A 9,803-nucleotide genomic window follows, 5' to 3' on the forward strand; every position below is an offset into this window, starting at 1 on the left:
GGCCACCAGGTTGGGAGCGGCCAGGTGGCGCCCCTACAGGCGAAGATTGAGACCATTCTGGCTTGGGAACCCCCCAAGACCCAGACTGAGGTGAGAGCCTTTTTAGGTCTCACCGGGTATTACAGACGGTTTGTCAAAGGTTATGGCACCATTGTAGCCCCTTTGACAGAGCTGACATCTAGAAATCAGCCCAGGAAAGTGAATTGGACTGAGGCCTGTCAAACTGCTTTTGACACCCTCAAAACTGCCATGTGCACAGCACCGGTGCTTAAGGCACCTGACTTTTCAAGTGAGTTCATTGTGCAAACTGACGCTTCAGAGCAAGGCGTGGGAGCAGTACTCTCACAGATCAATGAGGAGGGCGAAGACCAACCAGTGGCTTTCATTAGTAGGAGGCTACTCCCCAGGGAACAGAGATGGAGTGCAATCGAAAGGGAAGCTTTCGCTGTGGTCTGGGCTCTGAAGAAGCTGAGGCCCTACCTGTTTGGGACTCACTTCCGTGTTCAGACCGACCACCGGCCCCTCAGATGGTTAATGCATATGAGGGGCGAGAATCCAAAACTGTTGAGGTGGTCCATTTCCCTACAGGGGATGGACTTCACGGTGGAGCACCGCCCTGGTACCGAACACGCTAATGCTGACGGTCTGTCCAGATTCTTCCGCCTTAGTGATGAGGACTCCCAAGAGGTTGGGTAGTTCTCCCCACTTTCAGCTGGAGGGGACACGTGCTAGACCTGACATCCTTGGCGTGGTTATTCCCCCATCTTTTTGCCTCTGACTCATGTATTTTTGATGCTGTGCTGGATTTCGTTTTTGCTGGTTTAGATGCTTTGGACCCTCTGCCACTGCTGAACAGTGTCAGAGGGTAAGTGCTCCCTCTGTAAATTGTCATATTGATTGAATATACCTGATTGGCATATTTGTATCACCATGAAGTCCCTAGTAAAGTGCACTGTGTGTGCCAGGGCTGGTGATGACAGATGCTACTAGTGGGCCTGCAGCGCAGATTGCGCCACCCACATGAGTAGCTCTAAAATGGTGTCTCAGGCCTGCCAGCGCAGGGCCTGTGTGCAGTCAGTGGACTGTCATGTCCGCCTGGCCAGTGTCCCCACTGGCTGGGCTTAACCCTCCCCTGTCTGTGCACATCAGCCACCCCTATGGAAGGCTCCAGGTATCCCCCTGGGCAGGGTGCAGTGTATGGATAGGGTAGAGCATGTACTAGTGCAGGTAACATGCTCTGGTAGAGAGCAGCAGCCACTTTGTGTGCTCACTGCTGTAGGGCTGTAAGGCTCCCTCGGTTAACATGGGGAGGCTGGTCCCATTGGACCCCAGCCTATCTCCCTATAGGAACAAGATGGAACATCAATGAAAGATATCCCTGAACTCAGAATTAAATGACACATCTTTTAGTGAAGGTTGTTTTTGGATCCTGGGGTTGAGAATAGCACTTTTAGAAAGTGGCTGTTCTTTTGCATAAACCTTTCTGTGTGCTTGGGCCTGTGTGTGTGGAATGCCTGCGTGACAGGAGCTGCAGGGCCCCGGAGGGGGTTGGAGTCAGCCCAGGGGTGAAAGGCGACATCTGTTGCCCGGGGAAGGGGAGAGAGGAGCGCCTGATAGTGCTGGGCTGTGCCTGCCTGACCACCGTGCTGGCTAACTCCCCTGCCGGCCTGTTGTCACCTCTGGCCCTGAGGCTGTCAGGAAGAAGAACACCAGAAACATTCCAGAGCCAAGGATCCCCTTGCACAAAGGACTTCAAAGGCGTTCAGGGGTATAAGGGAAGGACCCCTTACTACAGAAGATTAGATTCTGAAATTCTACAATCAAGAAGGACCCTCTGCTGGAAGGAGGACGGCGAGAGAACTAAAGGAAGATTGCCTTGCTGTGTGCTCTAAGGGCTGACCTGTTCTGCTGTATCACTGGAGTCTGAGGAGGAGAAAGGGACTTTGCTGTGGGCTGTGTCCCTGCCTGCTTGAAACTGCTAAGACTTTGCTGTGGGCTGTGTCTACAACTTGAATCTCCAAGGGCCTGAGAAGAGCTGGCTCCCTGTCTGCAACCCAGGAACATAAAGGTTGCCCAAGGACCACAAGAACCTGCTGTGCCCTCCTGAAACGGCTGTGTGACGAAGAGATCGTGAAACCCTGTAGTTGTCTGCTGAGCGCACTGGCTACCCTCTAATCTGCTTGAGGGCGCTGCGCTGAATCAGCCTACTGTGTGGCCGAGGTCGCCGTGTATATCGACACGTGTGGGGCGAAGAGCTGAACTTGTGGGCCACCTGAGCGCAAGGAGCGCTGAAAAACAATTGCTGGCCGTATCACCGCCGCTGCCCGGGGCCAGAAAACCTCTGCGTGAAGCGCCATCCTGATCGGCGCTGAACCGGCGAAGAACGAAGCCGCCGCGCTCCCATTGGTGGAGGGAGCCGAGCCCCCTCACTAACGCCGCGACGGGATTGGCCCGTGCGGCGCAGCGTCATCAGCAGTGGGGGGCCGTGATTGGCCGGAGTCGCGGAGCGTCATTGTTTACTGCCCGGGAGCCGCACTGCCATTGGTTGACTCCCGGGTGCTGTTGGAGGCTCGCCTGGAGAGCCGCGACGCGATTGGCTGCTTGGGCGGAGGCGGCTGGGGAAGCCGAGGAATCAGCGCGATCACCGCCGGGCCCGGGAAGAAGTGACCTGACCTCGCCAAGGGATCTCTGCAAGTGCTCCAGCCCCTGGCCTGCCGTCTCTGCTCTCTGAAGGATCCAGAGCGGGCGGAGAGCGTCCTGAGACCGGCCGGGCGGGAGCAATACTGAGCCTTCCCCCGCGAGGTGCCCCCGGGGGACCCGCGTCACCGCGAGCACGGGGAAAGAAGTCCCCCCTCCCTCAGGATACCGGGTGAGACGCGCTTGAAGCGCTTGTGGTCCCTGAAGCCAGGGGACCATTGGGGCATAGTTGTTTTAACGCTGGTATTGTTTCTTTGCTCATTTGAAGAGCATTGTCAACCCAATAACACTGGCATATCTTTTAAACGCTGGCATTGTTTGGACTGCTCGTTTTTAGAGCGTAGCCATTATAAATCAGTGGCATTAGGTTTAATACCGATTTGAAGAGACTTGAGACATTTGTTTTTACATGACAACTTCCTGAAGCTACGTACCACCATTAAGATTAAGTGCATCATTTTAATAATGAAGTGATTATCGTGCAACTGCTTGATTTACCTTGCTGAAACTAGATAAAGTTATATATTTTTATACAAATATACTTACCTGTGTGGTCTCAGTTTGTGGTGGATTGGGGATTATTGTTGTGTTGAGTGCAATTATTATACACATTGCCTTGGGGATAAGCCTGCCTGCTCGCGCCAAGCTACCTAGAGGGAGAGCGGAGGTTATCTACTGTGTGTATTCCTTCACCCTGACTAGAAGCAAGGGTCCCTACTTGGTCTAAGGTACTTACCTCTGCCAACTAGAGACCCCCAGTTCTAACACTTAGGGTTACATAGTTATCATAAGACCAAGGGGAGGTCCTGGCACATGTAAGCATGCAAAGTGACTGATATGGGTATACAAGATCTGTTTGCTCAACAAAGTGGGAGGAGAGTTACTTCTCCATACAGCAGCAAGAATAGCCTGACAGTTCTACAAGAGGAGCAGGTGCATTCTACTAGCTAGGCCCTTCTGAGCATGTGGAAAGCTCTGAAGAGGGAAACAGCACATGGCGAGCACAGTGAAGTAGTGTGGCTCACTGGTTAGAGGCGGCAGACCCGAGAGCAGAGGACGGCCCGGGACCAGGGTTCGATTCCCGGCGCGGCAGGTTTCTGGACCAGGGTCAGCGGACTCGATAATTCTCTCGCCTCGGTGCCCACTCTGATCAGCGCTCACACTCGGCAACTCTGGGCATTAGCTTGCCTCATCTTCACTAACGGCCCCACCAGACCGACGGGGATGCCTGGTCTCACCCTGGAGATACCCATTAAGGGACCATCTCTCAGGGAAGCCAGGAAGGGTTTCGCAGCGGTCGAAGCGCCTTGGGACCCTACGGGTAAGTAGTGCGCTATATAAATGCCAATACATCCACATACATGGCTACCTAAAATGGCTGCTAAATACAAAATGGCTTTCAGCTCATGCTAACAAATCCCTGCAATCTTTAACAGATGGTCCTTTTAGCATGAGCTAAAGACATTCCTTTGATCCAGTAGGAACAGAGAAAATATTTGCACACTAATTTTCATAATTTTATCAATATCCTAATTCATTGCTAGGTGGGCATTTTCCATACTAAACAGTTCATTAAGCGGGTACATATGAGGTATAAGCAGGAATTCAAAGGGAACAAAGCATCTGGTCATCATTAACATACAGATAGCAGGAGAAAGTAATGACCACTATTACAAACAGAATTATCATTTTTCACAACCCTAAGCAAATCCTAAAACCATCTAGTAAAAACATTTTCAGGGCTACTTGTCCATTTTCCTTTTATGAGGGCTAGAACATCAATTTAATACATTCAAGGAAAGGGCAAAGTCACATTTTTCAATTGCTCAGAAAAATGTTTTTCGTGCATAATAAATATAACTATTGCTAATATTAAAGCAAATAAACACAGTATAATACAAAAACAATCCTGGCTCCAAGGGACCAGGAGGACCACACAGGGCCATTTGAATTAGGACTAGGAGCTGCAAAAGGCTGCTCCTCCTCAAAAAATAGACCTTGTGGAAATTGAAGCCGCTGTACCACCAACCAGAGGGGAGTCTTATCCCTGTGTCTGTTTGAGCCTCACAGGCAGACTCTTGTTGTTTCTACGGGGAAGCTGCACAATTCGCAAATCAAGATCACAGCCCAGTTTCAAGGAAAAAGTCTCTTCTTTCAGGATAGGGCAAGTCACCTACCAGGGCAAATGCTCTCAATGATCCTGTCCAGTGTTTCCAGCAGGGAACCAGTTTCCTTCACTTCATTCTAACAGGCACCAGAGACACAGCACCTTTACCCTAGACTCAAGTCCTTCCCTAATTCCTGTATTGCTCTGCTTGCACACTGCTCATTTGTTGGGGCCACATATTGCATCCAGTGTGCTCAGGTATCTCTTGACCAAAAAACAAAGGAGCAACCTTGCATTCACTTTGGGACCAGGATTCAGAGGTCTGATGCTGGGATCTCTGAAGCAACCCGTGTTTCAAAAGGGGTTACCTCAAGCAAAGCCTCGTCGCCATACTGGTCGGTCTGTGGCTCTCAGCTGGGCATCAAAAACTTGATCCATGATTTCTCCTTTCTGATTTGTGACCCTGTCTTTCGCCCAAGACAGTGACAGGGGTACACACTTACATCCCAGTGCTTCTGCCTTCACTGAGGTCCGAGCTGCCAGCAATGCCTGTGCTGGTTACCTTCACTTTGGCTTCAAGCTAGACTGGTGCTGATGCTGACTCCCCAGGCTGAATCTGATGTCCGGGCCCCTCTGGCAATGGTTGTAAGGCAGCAAATATCTATTGGAGGACAGAACAAAAGGTCTTTAGACAAGGCACAGAAACAGTCTATCAACAGAGAAGATAGTATGCGAATACTTATCTTTCTTTTGAAAACAGTAACCACACTGTATACTTTTTGTGGTTGGGTTATTTATTTACCCTGTTATTTCAGTACTTTTGTTACTCATTTTGTTGGGGAAATTCTCTTCTTAGAACAACACATATATTAAACAAACATTGTACTACATTTCACATTAATGACATTGACGTATTCAGACACCATATAACATTTAAATCGTTTGTCGATAGACAATATGCCAAGGACTCAAAAAGAATTATGCCGCCCTACAAATATACATCACATATATATATATATATATATATATATAAAACATACACCTCATCCTATTCGGGCATATATAAATGTACAAAAAGTTTTTGCTATCCTGATTAAATCAATTCACTTAGCCTGATTTGAAATTCAACTATTTAACATCATAGATTGATTATGTCATAGATTAATTATGCCATTGATTATGCCGAAGCGTTTCAAGCCTCGCTGTTTTCTTTACGCGCTTTCATCTGGGCTCCATAGTGAAAACATATTGGACATATCTAAAAAAACATATAAAATAAACAATAAACCATCACATTCTCAACCTCAACCTTCAACAATGGCTACAGCATCTCCACCTTGTGGTATCTCATACCTTGTACTTATGTCTTGGAGGCAATTCTGTAAGACCTTACAGCTCCAAAATATAAGCAGCAATATGACCTGTGTGCACCCTATAAGCACAAAACCAGACGGTTGGCTTCAACGTATACTCATATGGATATTCCTCATATCTTCAGCAATTGCCCATTCTCACATACCTCTGTTCTGTGGCTGAATATTTATGCTGCCTGGATTTTCTTGCCACAAGCGCGCTCAGACTTTGAGTAGTCGAATCTATTAGAAGGAAGCATTTCCATATTAAACCTTCCTGTTCTGCCAACTTTATCTACAGGTTACATATGTGGTGTTTTTCCCCCTACCAGAAATATTCATTAGATAGTGGAGATTTACTGCTCCATCTTATTCCTCTCCCTTTTATTCGATACCATCTGGAGGAAAGTAGAGAGACATTGGTAAATACTCTCTACTGGATTCATGCGCGCGGCTGTCGCTTTTCAGCTCACGGCTGAGCTTCTCACCTGTGCCTGTTTAACTCAAGTCTTCTCCCGCACTCGCAGCAAAAGTAGGCGAGTCGCCTTGTCTTACCCATTTTTTAGAACGCTGGTTTGAGGGCTTCTATTTCGCGGGCAGTCGATCGTGAAACCTGGAAGAGATTAGTCAAAACATCCTGTTTCTCGCCAAACACAGGGACCGCCTCATGGGAAATGTAGTCTTGCGTCAACCTCCGCAGGGCATATTTTTAAGCAGCCAATTGTAAATTCGGCATGTCATAAGTTTAATGTGCAACTTTATGGATTGGTTTATGCTTATGATGTTCGCATGCGCTGGAAAAGTTAATACATTACGGCAATATTTATGAACATAACGTTCCGTGCACATCTAATTTCCCCATTGGTTTCGAGCAATTCTGGTTTCCCCATTTCACTGAAGTAAATGAATAAATTATTGGTTTCCCTATGACTACATTAGTCGGGAGGGACATCATTTTGCTGCTATATTTGTGCAGGAGGTCTCATTACAAACCACTAAATCAATTAGATATTCCCACAATATTATACTGTAGTTGATAGTCAAATCCCCAGCGGTTGAGTCCAATTTCTTACCAGTTTAAACAACCTTTTAGTATTGCCATCAGTTAAAATCACTGTTGATGTTATGACATTTCAACAAAATTCACATGAACTCCATGGAGGTGGCCCTTAATGTATTTGATCCAATTCAACAACATCTGAATCTATATTTTAAGGTCTAACGCTCTTGATAGCTCAAACATTTCATTTAGACCTGTAGTGACTCTGTTAAATTTCATTATTAAATAAGCTTCTTTGGACAACAGAAAGGAGTCAATATCTGTCATGGTCTTAGATGCATTCAATGACAAAAGCACGGTCCATCTAAAATCCCGTTCAGTATAAATTGTAAATTAAAATGTAAATTGATACTTGTATAGCGCACTACTCACCCGCAAGGGTCTCAAGGCGCTTGTACGAATACCACTTTGGAACCCATCCTGGCTTTCCCTGTGAGGCGTCCACTCCTGGGCACCCCCAAGGTGGAGGCCAGGCATCCTTAGAGGTGTGGGGGCCGTTGCGGAGATTAAGCAAGCTATTGCCCAGAGTTGCAGAGTGGGACTCCATGATTCGAATAGGCACCGAGGCGAGAATTATCAGGTCCGTGGAATTTTTTAGCCCAAGACCCGTCGAGGCGGGGAATTGAACCCTGGTCCCGGGCTAGACCTCTGCATCAGGGTCTGCCGCTCTAACCATTCAAAACCTTCAAAAAATGGTCAACCATTGGAGCCGTACTGACTTTCTTTTTTATTCTAGACCGGTGCTGTGTGATCCTCTGATTAATTTGCTGGTTTGTTTTCCTATATAGATTTTACTACTGCGACACACCCAGCATAAACAACATTTTTTGTCTTACAGTTTGTAAAGGTTGTTTGCTTCCATTTGGCACTCAGATGCGTAAATTCGGTCCCTTCAATTGTGGATTCGCATGCTATGCAATTTCCACACTTATGATGGCCCTCCACAGATTTTAACCCCCGTTGTGAACGCAAATCTTTTTTCAATTCTTTGGGAAAGATATCTGCTCTCACTAACTCTTGGCCGATACTCTTGTTCTTTTCCATCGCAAAGAGTGGCCGTGGGAATTGGACCTCAGGGTTTTCCAATAGGTGCCAGTTACGCATTATAATCTGTTTGAATTTATTTGTATCAGTGCCAAAAGTGGACACACATACCAATCTCTCAAGTGGTGCTTTTGCTTTTTTCTGCAACAGTGTCTCACGGGGCTTGTACCATGCACACTTCATAGCGTGTTTCAGCATCTTCTTTGGGTAGCCACTAATTTGCATCTGATTACAAAAATCGCCTGCATAAAAGTCAAAATCACTCTTTAATGAACGATTTCTGGGAATGCGTAATAGTTAACCATAAGGAAGATTTTCCTTTAAACTTTTAGGATGTGAACTCTTAAAATGTAAGATCCTGTTTTTGTCTGTATCTTTCTTGTGCAGAGCCACTGTAAGCGCTCCCTCTCTTGGAACTACATCCACATCCAGGAATGTCAATTTTGTTTTACTTTTGGCATAACTGAATTTAATATCTGGATGTCTGGAGTCGAGCCACCCAAAGAAGTGGTCCAGAGTCTCAGTTGGGCATGACCAGAGGCACCAAATATCATCAATGTAGCGGAGCCATTGCTTATTACTACTGGAGAATGGGTTGTTATTAAAGATAAACTTTTCTTCAAATTGTGCCATGAAGAGGACCGCCATCTCTGGGGCAAAAGGACATCCCATGGCGGTCCCCTTCGTATGGAGGTAAAAGGAGTTTCCACATTTAAAATTGGTCTTTTGTGGGCCACTGTTGCCAAACTAAGTATACATTCAGTTGTAAACCTATGCGGTCTTGCTCTCTTTTCCAGATACAAAGGTCACCATCCACTGTTCATTGTCATCAAATTCGGCCCCTTCCACTTTTTGAATGAAATCAGTTGTGTCTCTCAAGTATGATTGTACCTCGACGAGAAAAGGTTTCAAAAAAGTATCAACATATTTTGATAACGGCTCTAACACTGAGTCGCAACCGGAGACGATTGGACGTCCCGGTGGTTCATTTAGCCTCTTGTGGATCTTAGGGTGGAAATAGATCACAGGGACCCTAGGATACTTTTTGGATACAAATTAAAATTCCTTAGGACCCAGCATCTCTTGTTTAAGACCATCTCTTAAGATCACGATGATTTGTTCTTGAATGGCTCTCGTGGGATCTTCATTGATCACCCTGTAGCAATCCTTGTTCTCTACTTGAGATGTTCCTTCTCTCATGTACATTTCTGTTGGCCAGATAGCAAGGGCTCCCCCTTTATCTGCCTGTTTAATGACTACAGAGTTATCATTTCTTAATTCTGAAAGAGCCTTTTGCTGGTTTACAGTGATATTTATTTTGAAATACTTTCCCCGTTTTTCTAGCTGTGTAAGTGAAGACATCACTGCTTGTTCATATGCAATGATCTCCTTAGGCATACTGTGTGTAGGGGGAATAAACTTGGATTTATTGGCAAGCCCTGTAACCTCCAATTTGCCTTTATATTCTTTGTCTGAAAAAAATGCTTTAAGTCGTATTTTTCTGCAGAATTCTAAGGCTTCCAATTTTAATTTAGTGTAATCT

This window comes from Lissotriton vulgaris, chromosome 6 (genome assembly GCF_964263255.1).
Source record: "Lissotriton vulgaris chromosome 6, aLisVul1.2, whole genome shotgun sequence".
Classification (NCBI taxonomy): domain Eukaryota; kingdom Metazoa; phylum Chordata; class Amphibia; order Caudata; family Salamandridae; genus Lissotriton; species Lissotriton vulgaris.